This window comes from Panthera tigris, chromosome B2 (assembly GCF_018350195.1).
Source record: "Panthera tigris isolate Pti1 chromosome B2, P.tigris_Pti1_mat1.1, whole genome shotgun sequence".
NCBI lineage: Eukaryota > Metazoa > Chordata > Mammalia > Carnivora > Felidae > Panthera > Panthera tigris.
The window spans coordinates 58,448,758-58,470,757 of NC_056664.1; the positions used below are offsets into that span (position 1 = coordinate 58,448,758).

At 33.9% G+C, this 22,000-nt stretch overlaps 1 protein-coding gene across 1 annotated transcript in view; it reads right to left on the bottom strand.

Moving 5' to 3' along the window:
- The window catches only part of EYS (eyes shut homolog), a 1,764,056-nt gene that overhangs the window by 1,180,546 nt on the left and 561,510 nt on the right, over positions 1-22,000 (bottom strand).

The following is a 22,000-nucleotide window of genomic DNA, read 5'->3' on the forward strand; positions in this document are numbered from 1 at the left end:
ACAGCACTTGTACCTGGGCCTTTAAAGAAAATCAGTCCACAGCTGTCAAGAAGAGACAAGGGAGACACAAGAATGGCAGCCCTCTGGAGAGGATTTTATTTTACTTTTTTCATGTAACATAGCATTCTAATTTTTAACATCTCACTGAATCAAAATAATTAATAAATATACAAGTAGAGTTGTAAATAAATTAATGAGAAAGATGAGATCAGTTATGCTTCCTTATATATTATAGATGGCATTATATATGTTAACAAATTAAAATTAAATGTTATATGTAATTAAGACATTATAAAGTATCATCAATCATAATGGTATTTAAAAGTGTTAATGATTATAAATTCAAGTCTGGATACTGATGCAAATTGGCAAGTGACAAAAAACCAGAGTCAAACTAACTTTCTGTGTAGATAGAAATATTCTCTATGCAGATTGATGAATTATTTTAAAAGAAAAACAACAACAATAGAGACATTTAAATTAGCAAATCTGTCTGAAAGAGATTAGTGTTAGGAAATAAAGTTTGCTTTTATTATCAAGAAATACGCTTTCTGAATGTTGACTATTCTGGGCTAAGAAGCTAAGAAAAGAAGCACATGAGAGCTTAGGGAATTCAATTGGATACTACAGGGGAAATAAATAAACAAACGTACATACATAATTGTTTAAAATTTAAACCAAAGAAACAAAAAATGTTTTTTTCCCCCACATCTAATTTGTTAACTATGGGCTATGTGGTAACTTATCAACATTTTATTAGGAAATACTTTTTAAGAATATTACCTGGTTTGGTGTTATTGTTTTTACCAGAAAATACAGTCACTGTTTTTATTAGTTCTTCTTTATAACTATTCCACACTCTTGATTTGAATTGAAATTTTCATCAGATAAGCCCTGTATGATTCTGGATGTATTTTTGTACTTAAAAATATTTAAATATACACCAAACATCATATATTAGTTGTACTGAATCAAAGCTTCGATATGACAAAACTTCATGGTAGAAATATAGAGATATTTTAATAATGTATTGCCAATATGGTGAATAAACACGTTTGAAAGTTAAAATTGCATATTTACATTTTAATAATTATTTCTCACATACAGTCATGTAATAAATACTGAATCAGGAATTTTGGCTTACCAAATTATTTTATTTTTGAGAAAATATTAAGAATATAATGTCTTAGAATTAAGCTGATAGCTATTAACATGTATGATCTAATTTTTAATAAATGTTTTGGTTCTCTGGTAGTTAAATCTCAAATTATACTATGGATCATTCTATTATGAAACAGATTAATATATCAGGTATCCAAAGTTTACATTTTCCATAATATGTTATATATGACCTCCAAAATTTTAATAGGTAGCACTGTATTATAAGTAGCATATTTGAAAGTATATTTTGTTATTGTATAAGGAATTATGATTTAAAATATTTTAGACCTTTTTTATTTTTTATTATTATTATTTTTTTAAGTTTTTAAATTCCATATAGTTAACATACAGTGTGATATTAGTTGCAGGTGCACAACAGTGTGATTCAACACTTCCATACAATAGCTGATGCTCACCACAACTTACAAAAATCATATGAATATTATAAATATAGGTCACTCGGAATATATCAGAACTGCCCCATATATAACCATATATAACCGTTATCCTAGGGCTACCTAGATCTAAAAATGTTGCTAACCACTCTCTGAGGCATACCATCCTGCCCCTTCCTTATTTTGTAGTGAACATCAGAAATTGAAAAGTCATTCCCAGCATCCCCAAATACCTATGGGCCTGAGGTCAGAAATATGATAATAGTGATTTATTTCAAGGTAATTTGAAAATACAATTTTTTATATTCTTGAAAAAAAATTTTAATGTTTATTTATTTTTGAGAGAGAGAGAGACAGAAAGACAGAGTGTGAGTGGGGGAGGGGCAGAGAGAGAGGGAGACACAGAATCGGAAGCAGGCTCCAGGCTCTGAGCTGTCAACACAGAGCCCCACGCGGGGCTCGAACTCACAAGCTGTGAGATCATGACCTGAGCCGAAGTCGGACGCCCAACCGACTGAGCAACCCAGGTGCCCCTGTATTTTTTGTATTCTTAAAAATACAATTTTTAAAGTGACAAAATCTGAAAGAAGAAAAAAAAAGAAAAGAGAAAAATGATGGTAACGTCGGTTCAAATCAGGAGTAGCAAATAGGTGGCCCACAGCCCCAAAATGTATCTTGCTTAGCTTCCATACGTGTTAGAAGAGTTAATTCTACATTAATATCTACATAGATATTCCAGTTTGCAAGGGCCCCACTACTACCTGTCGTTTTAAACTTGGGCTGCCTCACTTAATTTGAAAAAAAGTGAGTTATATTCCTTCATGTCATACATTTGCAAAGCATTGCTTTAAAGAAAATTAATTCATAATTCAGTTAATTATACCATTTCAAAATAAAATGACTTTCTATTAAAATGTGTTTTTTCCTTGATTACATTATCCATTTACTGAGGGATCACATAAAAATATATTTTAAAGAGGTAAAATAAAACAAAATAAGATGGGCAGCTTTTTGTCAACATCCTTCTAGCTCTTTCTTTCCTCTTAATGCCCCTTAGCCACATCCATTTCACAGAGCTATTTTGTGCCATTTTGCCTGTGTCTCCATAAAAATTATCCATCTTAGGCAGGTTCTTCCATGGCTAAATCTATGTTTTGAAAAGTGTTATTTTTATTTATTTTTGAGAGAAAGGGAGGGGGCGTACAGAAAGAGGAAGACAGAGGACCCAAATTAGGTTCACTGCTGTCAGCACAGAGCCCGATTCGGGGTTCAAACTCACAAACACTGGGATCATGACCTGAGCTGAAATCAACAGCTGCTTAACTGACTGAGCCACCCCAGGTGCCCCAAAATCCATGTTATAATACCCAATATTTGTTTTTCTTTCTCCCCTTCATACCTCTGATTTTTCCTGTTCTTCCTATCATCTTCTTTTTCCTCTGTAAATTTAAAGGAATACATATTCTGGTGGGAGGAAATGTGTGTGTGTGTGTGTGTGTGTGTGTGTGTGTGTGTGTGTGTAACAGATGGGATAAAATAATGATTTGTTTTAAGTCACTGAAAATAGTGCTTCCCCTACCTACAAACAAACACTCTTAAAAACCTACCATTAAAAATAAAGGAAAGAAAGGCTAATTCTAACATTAGAACATAGAAGCCACATCTCATTACATTTTCTCATTTGCTACCATTATGACTTATAAAAATATAAATGATTCATCAGATGTGGGGGTGTTTTGTGAAAATAATGGGGTTGGCTTTGATATTCAGGGCAGGATAAAGTCAGTAAATAATCAAGGTTGCATACTGAGTTATTTCATTACTATGTCAGATTCTAAGTTGGACTACTCTACAGGAATTGCTGCGGCTGAGTGAACTCACTGTCATAGCAATAACCGTGCAGGCAAGGGCTGGAACTGCACTCATTGACATTGATCTCACAGTGTGGACCTGCAAAGCCTTTCCCACATGGACACTGGTACCCAAGAGGAGACATTTCCAGATTCATTGTCTCTCCACACGCAGCTCCATTCTCACAAGGATTACTAGCCTCACAAGGCTCCAAATCACAAGAAGAACCTGAAAGGAAAGAATCAGAGTGTCAGTGTTTACTTAATGAACAAATCCCCCTGACTGCTGTCAGTTGCTTGGCATTTGTCTGCATAAATGCATTCAACTTAGTCTCTAGGCAAAGATTCATAATTCTCTTCGATATTATCATTGTGATTCTCTCTCTCTCTCTACATTACAATTTAAGAAAGAAATGTTATTTATGATTTCTATGCTTCATCTAACAAAGTACCAGCAGGCAGCAATGTTAAGTGACAGCATTTTTTAAAACCCCATTTTGTTTCTTCATACTTCATACCTCTTGTTCAACAATGTTCTCTGAAGACATTGCAATTAAAAAAGTACATTATTGATGATTTGATGCTCCCTGTGGTTTGTTTTGTTTTGTTTTTTGTACCCTGGAGGTTGCTATCACTATAAGCTTTTCTTGATAGATTTGTTGCTATACTCAAAATAAGTAAACAATGAAAAAAGAACATTTTGATAAGGCTTTAATCTTGAATAACACCTCAGCCCTGAAACTAAGTTTTAAATTTTACTCAGAGAGTGTATCTACATAAAGCAATTGTCATTGGGTAAAATATACAGAAGTATTTGGAGATATAAGTAAGATGGCTGACCCAAGGTAATTCAAAAAGTGAAGCATAAACAGCACTAAGTTGTTCAACAAAGCAAAATCATTATTCAGGTGTCAGTTTTCCAGACATAGTAAAAATATTTGTATATTAACTATTTGGCAAGTTTTTAAATAATAGCATTCATTCACCAAACATGTAGGATATATGTATACTTCTAAGGCTTCTAAAAGTGCCTTGCTGAATACCTGAGAGAAGAACATATCCAGCAACCATAAGTCCTTTAACTGCTCAGATTTTCTTAGTAACTTCACAACTATAGGGATGAAGGGATGATAAAATGAACTGGGATAAGAGAGAAAGCTTTCAAAGTTTTTGAACTACAGTGGTAGTTGGAGAAATTCTAAAACCTCAGGATGCCTATGGTTCTCCCAACTTTTTTTCTTGATAACAAGAAAAAAGGTAAGACAACCCTAGCAACTGCTGAAGATATCAGCAATGTATAATAGTGAAAGACTTAATATAGTTAGTACCCATAAAATAAGAGCAAAGGAAACTGTACTAAGTTGAACACACAATGCTTCAAGTTCCAAATACAGTGAAAGAAGTAAAAATAAAAACTACTTCCAAAGAGCATAAAAATAAGTAGTTCCTTAAATTAAAACATCTATTAAGTGGTTTTATTTTTTCAAGAGCTATCGTATAGTGTGGAGAATTCAAATAGGAACAAGACCTGTTCCTTCTCCTTAAAACATTAAGAAATTGAAGTATATTGCAAATGGTGCATTCCTAGATACTATTTTATCATAATGAAAGTATTTTCTTTGCAAAATAAGAGAAATGACATTGAACAACATTCACCAGAAACACATAAAACAATGAATTATCCTTAACAAAAAGTTCTCATGCATACCCTTCTTTCTAATTACCTACTTCTAAATATTTAATTGTGAGAATAGGTGTTTTGCTTTGCTCATGAGAAGTTAATTTAGCTTGTCTCTTTCATAAATAGTTGCATACATATAATCCATTAGATTGCTGAACAGTAATTTATACTCATATTTGAGAAATCACTCATGATATTCTCTTTTACAGAATACTCAGGGGTTCACTGTACCTTGAATACTATGTTCACTGTACCTTGAATACTGCACCGTGAATACTATGATTTGTATATTATTAATTCACTATATAAATACTTAATGAACCCCTACTAGGTGATGAACAATGAGGTAGAAGTTGGGGTTATAAACAATGAAGGCTCATATAAGCAAGTAAATCAATGCAGTACAATAAGTGGTAAATGTGGTCAATTTCTCATGTTAAAGAATCACAATAGCAGGAGGAATTCTAATATGCCCTCCATAATCCCCACCCCCAGGGTACATGACCTATAGAATCCTCTCCTTTTGAGTATGGGTGAGATTTGAGAATGTAATAAAATATCACTCCCATGATTATATTACATTATACTGCAGAAAGGATTTGTGGAAATAATTAAAGTCACCTGATCAGATGACTTTGAGTCAATGAAAAGAGAGATTATCTTGGGAAGCTCTGACAAAATAAGGTGTGACTTTAAAAGAAATGAAAGGCATTCCAATTACCTGGAAGGGAGAGGAAATTAAGAAAACAATCTCATTTACAAGGACAGCAGAAATTATAAAATTCCTACAAATAAACTTAATCAAGGAAAGAGATGTATTCTGAAAACTATAAAACACTGATGAAAGAAATTGAAGTTGAAACACATAAAAATGAAAGATATCACATGCTCTTGGGCTGGGAGAACAAATATTGCTAAAATGTCTGTACTACCCAAAGCAATCTACACATTTAATGTGGTCCATATCCAAATACCAATGGCATTTTTCACAGAACTACAACAAATAATACAAAAATTTGTATGGAACCAGAAAAAAAAAAAAAAAACAAATAGCCCAAGAAATCTTGAAAAAGAATAAAACTGGAGGTATCACAATTCCAGATTTCAAGATATACTACAAAACTAAAGTAAGCAAAACAGTATGGTCCTGGCACTAAAATAAACACATAGATCCAGGAAACAGAATAGAAAACCCAGAAATAAACCCAAAATTATATGGTCAAATAATTTTTGACAAATAAGGAAAGAATATCCAATGTTAAAAGACAGTCTCCTTGACAAATGATGTTGGGAAAACTGGACAGCTACATGCAAAAGAATGAGGCTGGACCACTTTCTTATACCATACAGAAAAATACACACAAAATGTACTGAAGACCTAAATGTGAGACTTGAAACCATAAAAATCCTATGAGAAAGTGCAGGCAGTAATTTCTCTGACATCAACTGTAGCAACATTTTTCTAGATATGTCTTCTGAGGCAAGGGAAACAAAAGCAAATATAAACTATTAGGACTACCTCAAAATAAAAAACTTCTGCACAGCAAAGGAAACAATTAACAAAACTAAAAGACAACCTACAGAATAGGAGGAGATATTTGCTAATGACATATCTGATAAAAGGTTAGTATCCAAAATATATAAAGAACTTATACAACTCAACAACCAAAACAAATAATCCAATTAAAACATGGACCAAAGACATAAACAGATGTTTCTCCAAAGAAGACATACAGATGGCCAAGAGACACATGAAAAGATGCTCAATATCACTAATCATGAGGGAAATGTAAATCAAAACCATAATGAGAAAACACTCCACACCTCTCAGAATGAGTAAAAAAAAAACAAAACAGAACAAAAACAAACAAACAAACAAAAAACCCCACAAGAAACAAGGTTGGCAAGGATGTGGAGAAAAAGGAATCCTTGTGCACTGTTGGTGAAAATGCAAACTGGTGCAGCCACTGTAGAAAACAATTTAGATATTCCTCTAAAATTAAAAATACAATTACCATGATCTAGTAATTTCACTACCAATAGGTACACAAAGAATACAAAACACTACAGGAATCAGTGCTATCTATTGGCTCAATGGAATCTTTTTTCTATTCATGCAACTTTAACAAAGAACCTATCCAATGACACTTGGTTTTGCCTCCTTTTGAGGATTTTGTGGAAATGGGACATTGTGTTGTCACTAAACACATTCATCACTTGCACTGCTACAGCCTTATTCGGGTGGTGCATTTATACAAAAGTTTGCACTCTTTTCCATATTTTACACATCTCCCTAACCTCATTTGAAATAAGGAATTCCTCAGCCTTTTTCTCCTTCTCCTCTGCAGATGAGGTGCAGATGTAGACTTCTTATCAAATCTTGCAATTTCGGCCACTCCCATACTTTGTTAGTACCTCTCGATGATTTCCTTCTTAACTTCCACCATAATCATCTTCTTCTTATCGCCTTTCTTTTCATCCTTTTTCTTAATGGGGGCCATTGTATACATTTGCACCGATGCTGACTACAGTACAGTATTAATAAACTCTTGTCATACACTGTATTTAATGTAACTGACAATACAGTAGCAGAGGAAAGGGTCTATATCTGCAGGCAGCCTGACCTAGAATGAAGCAAAGCATTCCTAAGCTTTCTTTTATATGGAAAAGCAAAGGACTATCCATAGGTGCTTTGAAGTGACAAAAAATCCACTAGTGTCAATTCTGGGCACCTTCCTATGTTCTATTTCTGCCAAACACCACAGCCTGAGACTGAGCTTCTGAGCATGGGAGATGATCCCCACAATCCTGCAGCAAGAGAGAGGAAGAACCATTGGCTCAGTTGTGATCATGTGACGCTCAATGTCACATACTACTCATATTGCAAGACATTGCTCATTTATCAAGTTAAAATTTATTAGAAATAAACAAGTTACTCACAATCCCAGAATCCCAGATTATAATATATATATATATATATATATATACATATATATATATATGAATATTACTACTCAGCCATAAAACATAAAAAAGATGAAATCTTGCCATTTGCAACAATATGAATGGATTTAGAAAGTATAATGTTAAGTGAAACAGGTCACTCAGAGAAAGACGAATACCATATGATTTCACTCATATGTGGAATTTAAGAAATGAAAGAAATGAACAAAGACAAAAAGAGATAAACCAAAAAAGAGACACTTAACTATAGAAAACAAACTGATGGTTACCAAAAAGGAGGTGGTCGGGGAGGATGCGTGAAATAGGTGATGGGGATTAAAAGGACACTTATGATGAACACTGAGTAATGTACAGAATTGTTGAATCACTCTATTGCACATCTGAAACTAATGTAACACTGTGTGTTAACTACACTGGAATTTTCAAAAAAATGATGTTAATATCTTATAAAGGTGGGGATGAGTTAAATGAAATTCACAAATTTTAAATAATATCTCTCAGTTTGGGACAAGATCATACAATGCTTTTCGGTCCATAGGATTTGGACCTATGTGCATTAAGAGGTCATTAAAATCCTTCCTTAAAAAGTGGTAATGAAGTATACTAAGCCTGTTCACAGTAAGAATTACATTGCATTTCCAAGTTGTACTTAAAAATACATGCATGATGTTTATATTTTACCTGAGGTTTTATTTTGCTGAAAACTGTATTTTGTTGACACAATTTAAAATGGAGAAGCCATGGTAATATGCATTTTATTTGCATACATAGTTGGTGGGAAAAATTAAAAACCTATTTTCATTAGTTTCCTTTTACAACTGTGTCATCAATTTACAAAATCCCAAATGCTTATGTTCCAACTGAAGTTGTACTGGTGGTAGAAATGTATGTTTAACTGAACTATTTTTCCTCTAATTGAAATTTGCATCAATCAAATTAGTATGCTACTTTCAAGTGTATGAATCACTTTTAGTATCAAGTTCTCTATGATATTGTTAAACTCAAAGGAAAATACTGTTTTGGAAGCTTTGAGTGGATGTAGATGTTTATGAAAATGTGAAAATGCTAAACATGCTCATAATATGAGTCTATATTAGTCTAGTGGTTTGAATTTTTTATGATGATTTAGATAAACTTAAAGAAAAATGCTTAAAAATTCTTCAGTGATAGCAGAATTCAGATATTTATAAAAAACGTTATAAATAGTAAATAACAGGTTAGGTTAGGTTACATTTCTGTTAGGAGGTGTCATATAGGAGGTGTAAATGACAGTAATAAAGGCATGGTGGCATCCACTACAAAAATACAAGAAAGAGAAATCAAGTCCTCCGACTTTTACAATCTGCAACAAAGACTTGAAAGGATCAACCTGGACAGTGTAAACTCGTGTCTCTGCAGAGAGTTATAGGGATATGTATTAAGTAAAGAGAGTAGTTCTTCATGAAGCATACATTGAAATATTAAAGATGTGCTCTTTATATTCTCTTAAAATCCATTATATGTCTATTATCCAAATTGCATAGGAGAAACAATGTTTACTAAACAGAAGAACTATAGGACACTGTCTGTCTTTACTGAACATTAAGGTGGTAATAAATATTTTTGTGCCTTGTGAATGACCAGGGAGGTCTGTAATTATCTACCATCAGAAATTTCATGTAGACTAATGAAATCTGGGCACTGATTTTTCTGGGGAGATATTCTCTTCCTCTCTCTTTCTCCTCCATCTCCATCTTATCTCTTTCTGTCTCCCAAATGCCCAGAATCACAGCTCCCAATTATATTTTGAAGTATAATTATACTTTTTGAAGATTTGATTAATTCTCAAAGCTAGTGATCAGCGAGACAGAACGATGGAAACAACCACATTTTTTCTCATAATTCTCATAAATTTCCTCATTTATCTTCCCATAATCCTCATGTATTAGTGGCAAATGATATAGATGTATTTTACAAGTATTGGTTATATTTTAGAATTTCTAATTTAAAAAACTTAAATAAAAATCATATATAAATGGTCCCTGACTTACTATGGCTTCATTTATGATTTTCCAACTTTACAGTGGTGTAAAGTGATATGCATTCAGTAGAACTGCACTTCAAATTTTGAATTGTTATCTTTTCCTGGGGGTGGCAATATGCAGTATGATACACTTCTGTGAAGCTGAGCGTTGGCAGCCAGCCTCAGCTCCCAGTCAGCCAATGATGGTGAGGATAAACAATTGATATATTTGCAACCATTCTGTACCCATACAACTATTCTATTTTTCACTTTCATTACAGCATTTAGTAAATTACAGGAGATATTCAAAACTTTATCATAAAATAAGCTTGCCTTGGGTGATTTTGCCCAACTAAAGATTAATAATTATTCTGACTACTTTTAAAGCATCTTTGGCTAAGCTACAATGTTCATTAGCTTAGGTGTATTACATGCATTTTTTACTTATGATATTTTCAACTTACAGTAGGTTTATCATAACATAAGCCCGTTGTGAGTTGAGGAAGATCTGCATATTTAAGGTGTACAACATGATGACTTGATATACATAGTGAGATGATTACTGTGGTTAAGCTTACTAACATATCTCCTCATGTAGTTACAATTCCTTGTGTGATTGAGCACCAGAAAAAAAAACATATGTATCATTTTAATGTATTTTAATATATTAATGTTTTTAATGTTTTTTAATGTATTACAATTTTTTTAACTTTTTTGCAATCTTAGCTTAAGTTTTATTTAAAAAAATATATAGGTACAAAAAAGAAAATTTACTTTTCTTTATTATATCATTTTCAATTTTGGAAATTAAAAAATAAGTTGTATTAGATTATCTCAATTGCATACAAACTGGAAAAATGGCAAAGATGTAAGATAATGTGAGACCAAAGCAGAAAGGGGTGATATAATTCTTTTAACCCAATAATTTCTGCATTAAGATTTATTTTAAAACACTGTAAATTTTACATTAAGATAAATCCATTGACAATAATGTCTATCAAATAGGTATATTTTACTCTTTTATAATAAAATTCTTTATGGAGCTACAGACCCCCATAGAAACATGAACTAATTATTCTTAACTCCACCTTTGCTTTCTTCTTCACCTGTGATTCTTTTTTTTTCATAATTTTTTAAAACGTTTATTTATTTTTGAGAGAGAGAGAGACAGAGTCCGAGCAGGGGAGGGGCAGAGAGAGAAGGAGACACAGAATCCAAACCAGGCCCCAGGCTCTGAGCTGTCAGCACAAGAGCCCAAGGCGGGGGGAACCACGAGATCATGACCCGAACTGAAGCCTGAGCCACGAAGGTGCCCCTTCTTCGCCTGTGTTGGCTAAAGAAATAGAAACAAACATCAGGTCTTAATCCAGTCTCATCACACTTTAAGTACCTTTGTCCTGTTATTTTTTTGTCCCATCCATTTTACAAAAACATTTCAGTCATCCACATAATAAAGTGTGTGGTTAAGACTGTGAAGACAGGAATCAAAAACATACACTAGAAAATATTTATTTTATGGGGCGCCTGGGAGGCTCAGTCAGTTAAGCATCCGACTTCAGTTCAGGTCATGATCTCACAGTTTGTGAGTTCAAGCCCTGCATTGGGCTCTGTGCTGACAGCTCAGAGCCTGGAACCTACCTTGGATTCTGTCTCCCTCTCTCTCTGTCCCTCCCCCACTCACACTCTGTCTCTCTCTTAAAAATAAATGAAGATTTTAACAATTTAAAAAAAAGTAAATACTTATTTTATACAAAAAGAGAATAATTGAAGATAAAAGAACAAAAAAGATATAAGACATATTAAAGATAGCAAAACTACTGTCAGAAATACTACGTTATTGGTAATTATGCTACGTGAAAGAAGCCAGCTACAAAAGATCACATCGCATTCCATTTATATTAAATGTCTAGAATAGGCAAATCTGCAGAGGAAGAAAATAGACTGGTGGCTGCCTAGGGTTGGGGAGAGAGATGAAGAGTGACTGCTAATGGGTAGAGTTTCTTTTAGATATGATGTAATGTTCTTTTTTTAAATGTTTTATTTATTCTTGAGAGAGAAAGCAGGGGCAGGGGAGGGGCAGAGAGAAAGGGAGACACGGATTCTGAAGCAGGCTCCATCCTCTGAGCTGTCATCACAGAGCCCGACGCGGGCTTGAACCCATGAACTGTGAGATCATGACCTGAGCCAAAGTCAGTCACTTAACTGACTGAGCCACCCAGGTGCCCCAAGGTGATGAACTGTTCTTAATTTAGGTTGCAATGATGGTTGCTCAAATCTGTGAATATGCTAAAATCTACTGAATTGCATAAACTTGTGAATTTTATGATATATGAATTATATGTCAATAAAGCTACTGAAATATAAAAGGGTAATATCTTTTTAATATATTAACTGCTATTCCTGTTAAACTTTGGTTGGTCACCATTAGGTCAATTCATTAATTAATTGATTAAGGGAAGAACAGATACCATATACAATTAAGAATTCAACTGATCAGGGATATTTGCTTATAATTTTATTTTCTTGTAGTGTCCTTATCTGACATTCATATCAGGGTAATACTTGCCTTTTAAAACAGGTTTAGGAGTGCTTCCTTCTTTTTTTGTTTTTTTTTTTTTTTGGAAGAGTTTGAGAAAGATTCTTCTTTCAACCCTCAGTAAAATTCACCATGAAAGCCTCTAGTCCTGGGCTTTCCTTTGGTGGGAGGTTTTTGATTACTAGTTCATTCTCTTTATTCATTGGTTTATTCAATGTTCTATTTCTTTATGATGCAGTCTTGGTAGGTTATGTGTTTCTAGAAATTTATCCATTTCTAAGTTATCCAATCTGTTGGCAGTAATTGTTCATTGTAGTCCATTATGACCCTGGTATGTGGCTTTCTGTAGGCATGGGTGAAATGATTTTTTAGCAAAGGTCTGAAGGGCTGAACCACTGATCTTGATAGCCATGGTAAATTTAGCAGCAGTGAAAGCTAAAGGGAATCCCTGAAGTGCAGGGTGGTGAGGTGAGCTTGAGAGAATGAGAGAATGATCTTACAATGAACAAGGAAAGCGAATGGACCACAATTTACATCAATCTTGGTCTCTCAGCAGAGGGTGGTACAATGGCAGAAAAGGGCAAACAGATCAAGCACTATGAGAAACTTCAATAGAAGCCAGAGAAAACTCAGGTACAACACACAAATGAAACAATTTCCTCTAAGCCATGATATTACATAAACCACCTTTAAACCAGATGTCACACTGAAGTGGAAAAAAAAAATCCCAAAAGGAGAAACCCTACAAAACACAGATTATTGAACACAAAAGAAGTTGACATTTAACCTGGGAATAACCAACAACCTTATATCGACAATGACAGTACCTTTAATAGTCAAGCTTATTTTATATCTGCAGCAGCAGTAGTACCTTCAATGGTATGTTGAGATAAAATATAAAAGGAAGTTGCTTGTTTGCAAAATTACATTTTTAGTACTGTATATTTTCATCCCGTGTACAAACTTCAAGATGCTGACTCTCAGTTTAATGAAGAACAGGCAAGCTTGGGACACATCATTGAATATTATTGGGGAGGTCGCTTAAAATAATACAAAATCTTTTGCTTTTAAGTAGAACAGCAAATATTTATCAAGGAACACATTCTAAAAATTCATTCTGGATCCTTGCCTAGCCATTTTCCCAATCATATATCTTATTGGCACTGACAGGATTAAATTTTCAAGAATTTTTCTCCTGTGACAAAACATTTAAATTCAAATTTCAGATTAAACTATGGCACATATTTGCCCATTAAAAACAATCTCAAGTGCAAAATAGTTGGTAAGGTTAAAAGTTTGAAGAATAGCACAATACTAGTTAAGACTCAGAGCCTCTTAGGTCACATGACTACAACCCTCTTCTTTAATGTAAACAACTTTAGCTTCCCAGGTGGTCTTATTTTTTCATCATATTTTATAAAATTAAGTTTATTTTGGAAAAATAGTCATAAATGTAAATCTGTAGTTTCTGTAAGCTTCTACTCAGAGTAAATACATAAAGGATAAAGCTAAGAGTGCAATGAAAATATTTCTAGTCTTTGTATGTGTAGGGAGTTTTGTTTCAGTAATGAGGTACATAAAGTCAATGTAAGGTAACACCTGAGACATGATTTAGGTAATATTTATAATAATAACAATCACTTAGAACTTAAAACACACTAGGTACTATTTTAAGTGATTTATGTATGTTAACTCCTCACAAAGAATCTATGAGTGGGTACTGCAATTATCCCCACTTTTTTAGATGAGGTAATTGTGGCACAGGTTGATTATGTCAGTAGGGGAGCCATGCTCTGTCCCGGACATCTGGCCCCAGATTCAATGAACTCACTCATAGTGCATTGTTACTCCCCCTGCTCTTCAGGTTTGCAAAATGATGTTTGTTGGCTTGTTCTTTAATGTAAGAAATTCTAGGTAATTTCATGTAAATTATCTTACATTAAATATCCATTTTGCTTTATTTAATCTGAGTTGCCTACCAGTTGAAAATCATAGGTTTTGATGAAAATTATTACTTTAATTCTGGTGATTCTATGTAAGCAGTATACGTACATGGCTTTTAAAAAATGCCCCCAATATTAAGTTCTAGGAAATAACATTCACTCTTGTTTGAACGTGCTTCAAAATGACTTTTTAAATAACCTTGAAAAAAGCTGTACTCTAGGCATTCGTTGAGTATTATCAGTCACATGATTGGTTACAGCAATTTCATGGCATAAATCCTTGACTAGAGTGATTAAAGGTAGTGAATATAGGTTAAAGCCTAACACTGAATAAAACAGAAGCAGATGAATTCCTATATCTTATTCCTATATAATAAAACTCTTCTTGTATATGAAAAGCATTATTACATTACGAGGAATATTCAGTCACATTTAAATTGCCAAGAAAAAGTGCTCTTCTGAATATCTTAGAGATTAAATTATTCAATAGACTAAAGAGTATATTTGTGTCCATCATAACATTGAAAATCAATATGTGTCACTCACAAAATATACACATGATAAAACTTATTTAGCCATAACAAATGTTATGAGCCCTGAGTTCCCTTAAATTCATTAAACATATAAACCATCAAATGCCAAAGATGAAGCAATTGGATATTATCTATTTAAAACAATATAAGAGAAAAGCACATGTCATCCTTAGTAAAATGTCTGCAACAAAGAAAATGCAAATGAATTGATTTTAAACAAATGGGTTTTAATGAATATATAAGTCCAGATAATTTCCTATAGAGATATACATAATATTTGATTCTGATCTTCTCATCTATTTAACCATTATAATTTAGAGAATATAAGTTGTCCAAAAAAGAAAAAGAAAGAATTCTTTCATTTAGCAAGTATATAGTGGGTGCACATGGTGTAAGACTGGTAGTCTGGATGAGTTAAACATTCAAGCAGTAAAAAAAACAAACAAAAAACCAAAAAAAAAAACAGACCTCATGGGCTTTGAATTTTAGAGAATAGAGCAGATGTATGTCTTTGAGTGTAATACTGTTTTCTTTTAAATTTTTTTTTTAACATTTGTTCATTTTTGAGAGAGAGAGACAGAGCTCGTACAGGGGAGGGGCAAAGAGAGAGGGAGACACAGAATCTGAAGCAGACTTCAGACTGTCAGCACAGATCCCATATGGGGCTCAAACCCATGAACTGTGAGATCATGACCTGAGCCAAAGTGGAACACTCAACCAACTGAGCCACCCAGGCACCCCTGAATGTAACACTGTTTTAATGGAACTTTACAAACTGTTCAATGTGACAAAAAGGAAGAGTCCTTAAAACAGACTACCCAGGGCAGTGATTCTTTAACATGTGTCTCAAAATTAGTTTGAGTCATTCAAATACAAAATATGTTTCGAAAATTAGTCCATAAATACATTCCTGATAGTCAAATTATCACCCAAAGTACTCTAAATTGTCATATGTGTTTTTATTTGTAAAGTTGTATCCTGTTTCTAATTCTTTATCAGTCATTACCTTACTATGACCACTTAGTAATTCTTCAATGCCTTTCCTTGGGGAGATTGAAAAGGAGATTGAAAAGGAGTCACTTATTTCACTCACAAAGTCTTGTATCTGAAGTTTATTTAGGACAGCACAGTCCAAAAGTCTACCTAGCACTTTGGAAAATGCTTTCAGGTAACTAGTGGCCATTCATATATCTCTGACTAATACATCACCACATATATTGTTGTAGTCTTCCTCACTTGTTTATTTATAATGTTTTTTCCTTCTGATGGTGAGCAGCTTGGTTCCCATTATCTATAATTTATTTACTTAGATGTTCAACCCTAGTATACAAGTAAAGTAGTTTCAGACTTGCTAAACTTTACCTCTGTGAGAAACAAATTTACCCCAAAATATGGCATTTATGTTTAGATTTTTTTTTTTTTTTTTTTTGGCATTTACCTTACTATAACTTGTCAAACCCTGTTTTTCAAAGTTATTTAGGTCAGCTCCAATAGTCCCTTCTTCATTTTGTAAGATTAGGTCATAAATATGTAATGAAGTTGGATTTATTTCTGATAGTCTGCATTCTGTGATTGCACCCTCTAATACCCTGGTTGATTTTGTTTTTAATTTGCACACAGTAAAGTTTACTATGTACTATATGTTTCTATCAACTTGACAAATGTATAGATTGATGCATCTCCCATCTCAGTACCATATTGAACAATTACATCAACCTAAAGGATCTCTGGACTGCCCCATTAAAAATAACCCATCCATAAACTTCCTGGCTACCACTTATCTGCTTTCCTTATACTTCTGCCTTTTCCTGAATGTCCTATAAATGAAATCACGCAATATATGTCGTTTGTGTTGATTCTTTTACACAGCAAAGTCATCAGTAATTTGGTCCTTTTAATTCCTGAGCAGTATACCATTGTATGGGTATACTAAATTTGTTTACCCAGGCATCTATCGAAAGGCATGTTGGTTATTTCTAGTTTTTTGGCGGATATGAATATAGGTATAAATATGCAGTTTATGGATATAAATATAGGTATAAATATGCAGTTTATGGAATGCAATTCCATTCTTTCCCACATAAATATCCATTTATTCCATTACCACAAGTTGAAAGGACCTTCATTTTCCTATTGAATTGCTTTGGATCTTTTGTTGAAAATAAATTGTATAGATGTGGTTCTATTTCTGTAATATCATTTCACTTTCATTAATCAATTTTTCTTCCTTTCTCCATTCCTTCCTCCCTCTCTCACCCCTCCTTCCTTCCTCTCTTATTCCCTCCCTTCTTTCTTTCCTTCCTTGACTCAATTCTAATAAAACTAATGCCTAATTTATCTATTCTAATATCTCTTGGTATTAATTCATGAACTCAGATATTATAACTTCTCCAGACTTGTTCTTTCACTCAGTAGATTATTTTTGCCATTATAAGTACATATATTCTCATATTTTAAATCAAGTTGCCAATTTAAAAAAGAAACCTTCTTACATTACAACAGGCATGACTTTTAATTCATAGATCATTTTAATCATATTCATTCTTCTAATGTGTAATCAGGTTACATTGTTTCCATCTCTATAAAACTTTAATTTCTCTCAGCCATGTTTTACAGTTTTCTGCATAGACATTTTTAAATTTTAATTTAACCCTAAGTTTTTTTGTGTTTTTGTAACTTTTGTAAAAAACATTTTCTAATTTTCTAAGTTTCTAATTTTCTAAGTTTCATTTTCTAATCTCAACGTAAGCCTGATGCTTATGCTTTTAGGGTCTTCTCTTAGAAGAGAGTGTGTATTTTGCTTGTAAATGAAATGTAAATAATTTGTGTTCGCATGGCAGATTACAGCAGAGAAAAATAACTATGACCCCTCTTCTTCAATCTGGATGAGTTCTGTGAACATTTGCCTAGTGAAACCCTGCAGAAGTGTTACTTCCTCAATTTCTGTGACACAGATCTTGAAAGACTTGAAGTTTCTAGTTTCTTCCTCTCAAAATACTCACTTTAAGAGGAGATTTCTTAATATCAGCAGTAATGACATTTTCATCAAATACTTTTTTGTGTAAGGCTATTTTGTTAATTTTAAGGTGTTTGTACAGTGTCCCTTGACTCTACCTGTATTTGTTTTCCAGGGATTCATTACAAACTGGGTAGCTTAAACAGTGGAAATTTATTCTGGAAGTAAGAAGTCCAAGATCAAGGTGTTGACAGGGTTGGTTCCTTCTAAGGATGTTGAAAGAGAATCTGTTTCATGCCTCTCTCCTTGCTTCTGGTGGTTAGCTGGCAATCTTTGACATACCATGGATTGTAGAATAATCACCCTGATCTCTGCCTTCGTCTTCACATGGTGATCTCCTTCAGTGTGTGTCTGTGTCTCAATTTTCCCTTTTGATAAAGACACCAGTCATATTGGATTAGAGGCTCATCCTATGTCTATATGATTTCATCTTAACTGCTTATATCTGAAATGTTCCTATAGCCAAGTAAGATTGCATTATAAGATACTGGAGATGAGAACTTTAACATATAAATTATGGAAGGGCACAATTCAACTCCTAACATAACCACTGGATGCCTCTGTCACTTCTCCAAAATAGTTCTAGGCTTTGCCAAATGTCCGCTGGAGGGGCAAAACCATATTTATTTGAGAACTGCTGCTCCAAAAATCTGACCTAAAAAAATCTGATTACACTTGTATTTGCCATGTTATAAGGAATCCCAAGGTAGGCATAGAGAGAGACACATGGACAAGAATAGTCAGTCAGCTCCAGTTGACCAAAATAAATACTCAATGATCAGTTTGAGATATTATCTGACATAGTCCAACCACTGGTCACTGTAACTCACAACCTCTATATGAAAAATATATTATTTTCAGTCATAAATGTCTTCTCCCATTGGAATTGGCTTAAAATCTAGGCTAACATTATTTAAATTAAGTTCAGATGTAGAAGAGGCTACTTGATTATAGCTCCTTTGTTTCAGCATTTGAATATAGCTTTCCTTGATTCAGAGACCTACAAATTAAAAAGACAAATGTTTTGCTCACCCATATTGTCAACATACAAAGCTGAGGCAGAGACAAGAATACTGCAGTGGACATACATTCAAAAGGAGGAGGAAAGGGAGGAAGAAACATAGTAAAGGCTAGTCCATAGTACTTCTGTAATCTCTACTCTGTCAGCCATAATTAATGGCTCCTGTTTGCAGCTGAGTAACTTTCTCAGCTTGTTTCCTGCCAGACCTAAATATTTCTTTGAAGTATTTCCTCTGTACCTTGGGGTGAAACTTAGGCTATGTCCTTAAGGCTTTTAGAAGTACTTTGTCTAGCTGAGGGGATCTCCGTGCCTTTGCCTTAACTTATACTATTGTCTTAACACAGGGTTTTAAATCCATGCACCTTTGATCTTGCCCATGAACTTCCTGGGAAGCTCAATTTTACTGGTAATATCCTGGATTTGATCATTGCCCTGAGTCCATTTTGAAAATCTGTTGCCAGCTGGAGAGTCTGGAAATAACAATCATATTTATTTTCCAACACAGCAGTCCTGAGTTAAAAATATGTTTTCTAAAATCTGGTTGAAAACAGTCACATCGTTAACTCATCTACTTCCTTTCCCATTTTATCACAGGCGATTAAATGAAGCTATTTGATAATTTCAACATTTTACTCTTAAATCTTCTTTGCCAACTCTATGAGGTCTTTGGGTGTATTTTCTGTCTTCCACATTAGCACAGGCAAGACTCTTGCCAGTATTTGCCCATTACCTACCATGATCCTAATGTCTCCAGCTCCCAACAATAATGTGCTCACTGTTTTAGATGTCATTAAAATTGCCTCACTGTTCTTGCATCCTCTTCCTCAAATCATCCCAGTGCTACATATACTAGGTTTCTGCTATGAGAACAACTAATTCACTAGATACTAATTTCTGTTTCAATTATCTTTATCTATGTTACAAACAACTGATGTATATAGAGACTCACAGCAACAACCTATCATTTCTCTTGAATTTGTGTCTGATGAGTGATACTGCTGTTCTACATGTTAGCTAAGGTCACTGATGAATTGACCTTTTATTATGATAATCACTTTCTACTTCTGGACTCAAATTTATTTTTCTGATATAAATAGAGCTTCAGCACATTTTTATGCTTTTAAAAATATTAAATGTTTACCGTTTTTAAATTTTTGTTAATGTTTATTTAGTTTTTGAGACAGAGAGAGACAGAGTGCAAGCAGGGGAGGGGCAGAGAGAGGGAGACACAGAATCCTAAGCAGGCTCCAGGCTCTGAGATGTCAGCACAGAGCCTGATGCTGGGGTCCAACTCACAAGCTGTGAGATCAAGGCCTGAGCAGAAGTTAGAGGCTTAACTGACTGAGCCACCCAGGTGCCCCAATATTTACCATTTTTTAACTTATCTAGGTCTTCATACACATTTCTTGAGACTAAATAAAATTGAGTCTTGGTTTTTATATAACTGGGCAATGTGAAATTCAGCTGAATGTTTTTTTAATAATTTTTTAAATATATTTGTTAATTTATTTATTTTGAGAGAGACACAGAAAGCACGAGTGGAGGAGGGACAGAGAGGGAGACATAGAATCTGAAACAGGCCCCAGGCCCTGAGCTGTCAGCACAGAGCCCGATGCTGGGCTCAAACCCACAAACTGCAAGATCATGACCTGAGCCGAAGTCAGATGCCTAACCAACTGAGCCCCCCCAAGCCTCCCTCAGCTGAATGTTTTTAATTCATTAACATTCAATTTAATTATGCTATGGTTGAATTTATGTCCACCATTTGGCTTTTATTTTCAATTGTCCTTTGCTTTTTGTTTGTTTGGCTTTGGTCTGTTTTGGTTTATTTTTGTCTGTATATTTTTCTGTTTTCTTTTTGCTAAATATCTTTATTAGTCTATTGGCTATAACCATAGCTATACATCCTTACATTAATTTTTAAATTGTTTCTCTTTGGATTGGCATTTTTATATTCCACTTACAATTGGTTTGTACTATTTCACATAAAATGTATGAATATTACAGTAATTTAGTTCTATTTGCCCCATTTGCTATACTACTGTTATCACTGACATTATACTCACTTATGCAATAAATCACACTATTCAGTGTTATAAAATTTGCTTTAAACATTTGTATATGTTGTGGTGCCTGGGTGGCTAGGTTGGTTCAGAGTTCAACTCTTTGATTTTGGCTCAGGTCATGATCTCGTGGTTAGTGAGATCAAGCAACGCATCAGGCTCTTTGCTAACGGTGCAAAGCCTGCTTAGGATTCTTTCTCTCCCTGTATCTCTCTCTCTGCCCCTCCTCACCTCTCTCTCTCTCTCTCTCTCAAAATAAATTTAAAAAATGGTAAAAAAAAAAACAATAAACAGTTGTAAATGTTTTAAAGAAATTAAGAGACTAAAAATATAAAAAAGAGAAGAAAAATTATGTATTTTGTATATTTGCCTGTTTCTCATTCTCAAGGCCTTCGTGTCTTATAAATCTGAGTTTCCATTTGGTGTTATTTCCTTTAGCCTGAAGAACTTCCTTCAAGATATCAAGTGAAGGTATTTTGAGAGTCAAGTCTCTGTAGTCATATTTAGTCATTCTTGACACTGTGATAATATTTTGTCCTTATGTTGATATTTGCCCTTGGATTGTTTTCTTCCTATAAATAATGATGCTATTAATTATAGCAGGACGTTGACATAGCCAAACGAAAACTCCATATTCTACCTCACAGATTTGGAAGCAGCAGAAACTGCTAGCCCTTCATGTGTTCAGTGGTTGCTTTCACTGGGAACCTTGGTGCCACTCAAGCATTAACAAGGGATGTGTGCAGTTTATGTGAGATCTTGCTGCTCCTTCATATTCCATTCCCTCCATTAGCGGATCACTTCTGCTATTTTGGAAGTCTCAAAATATCTTCTT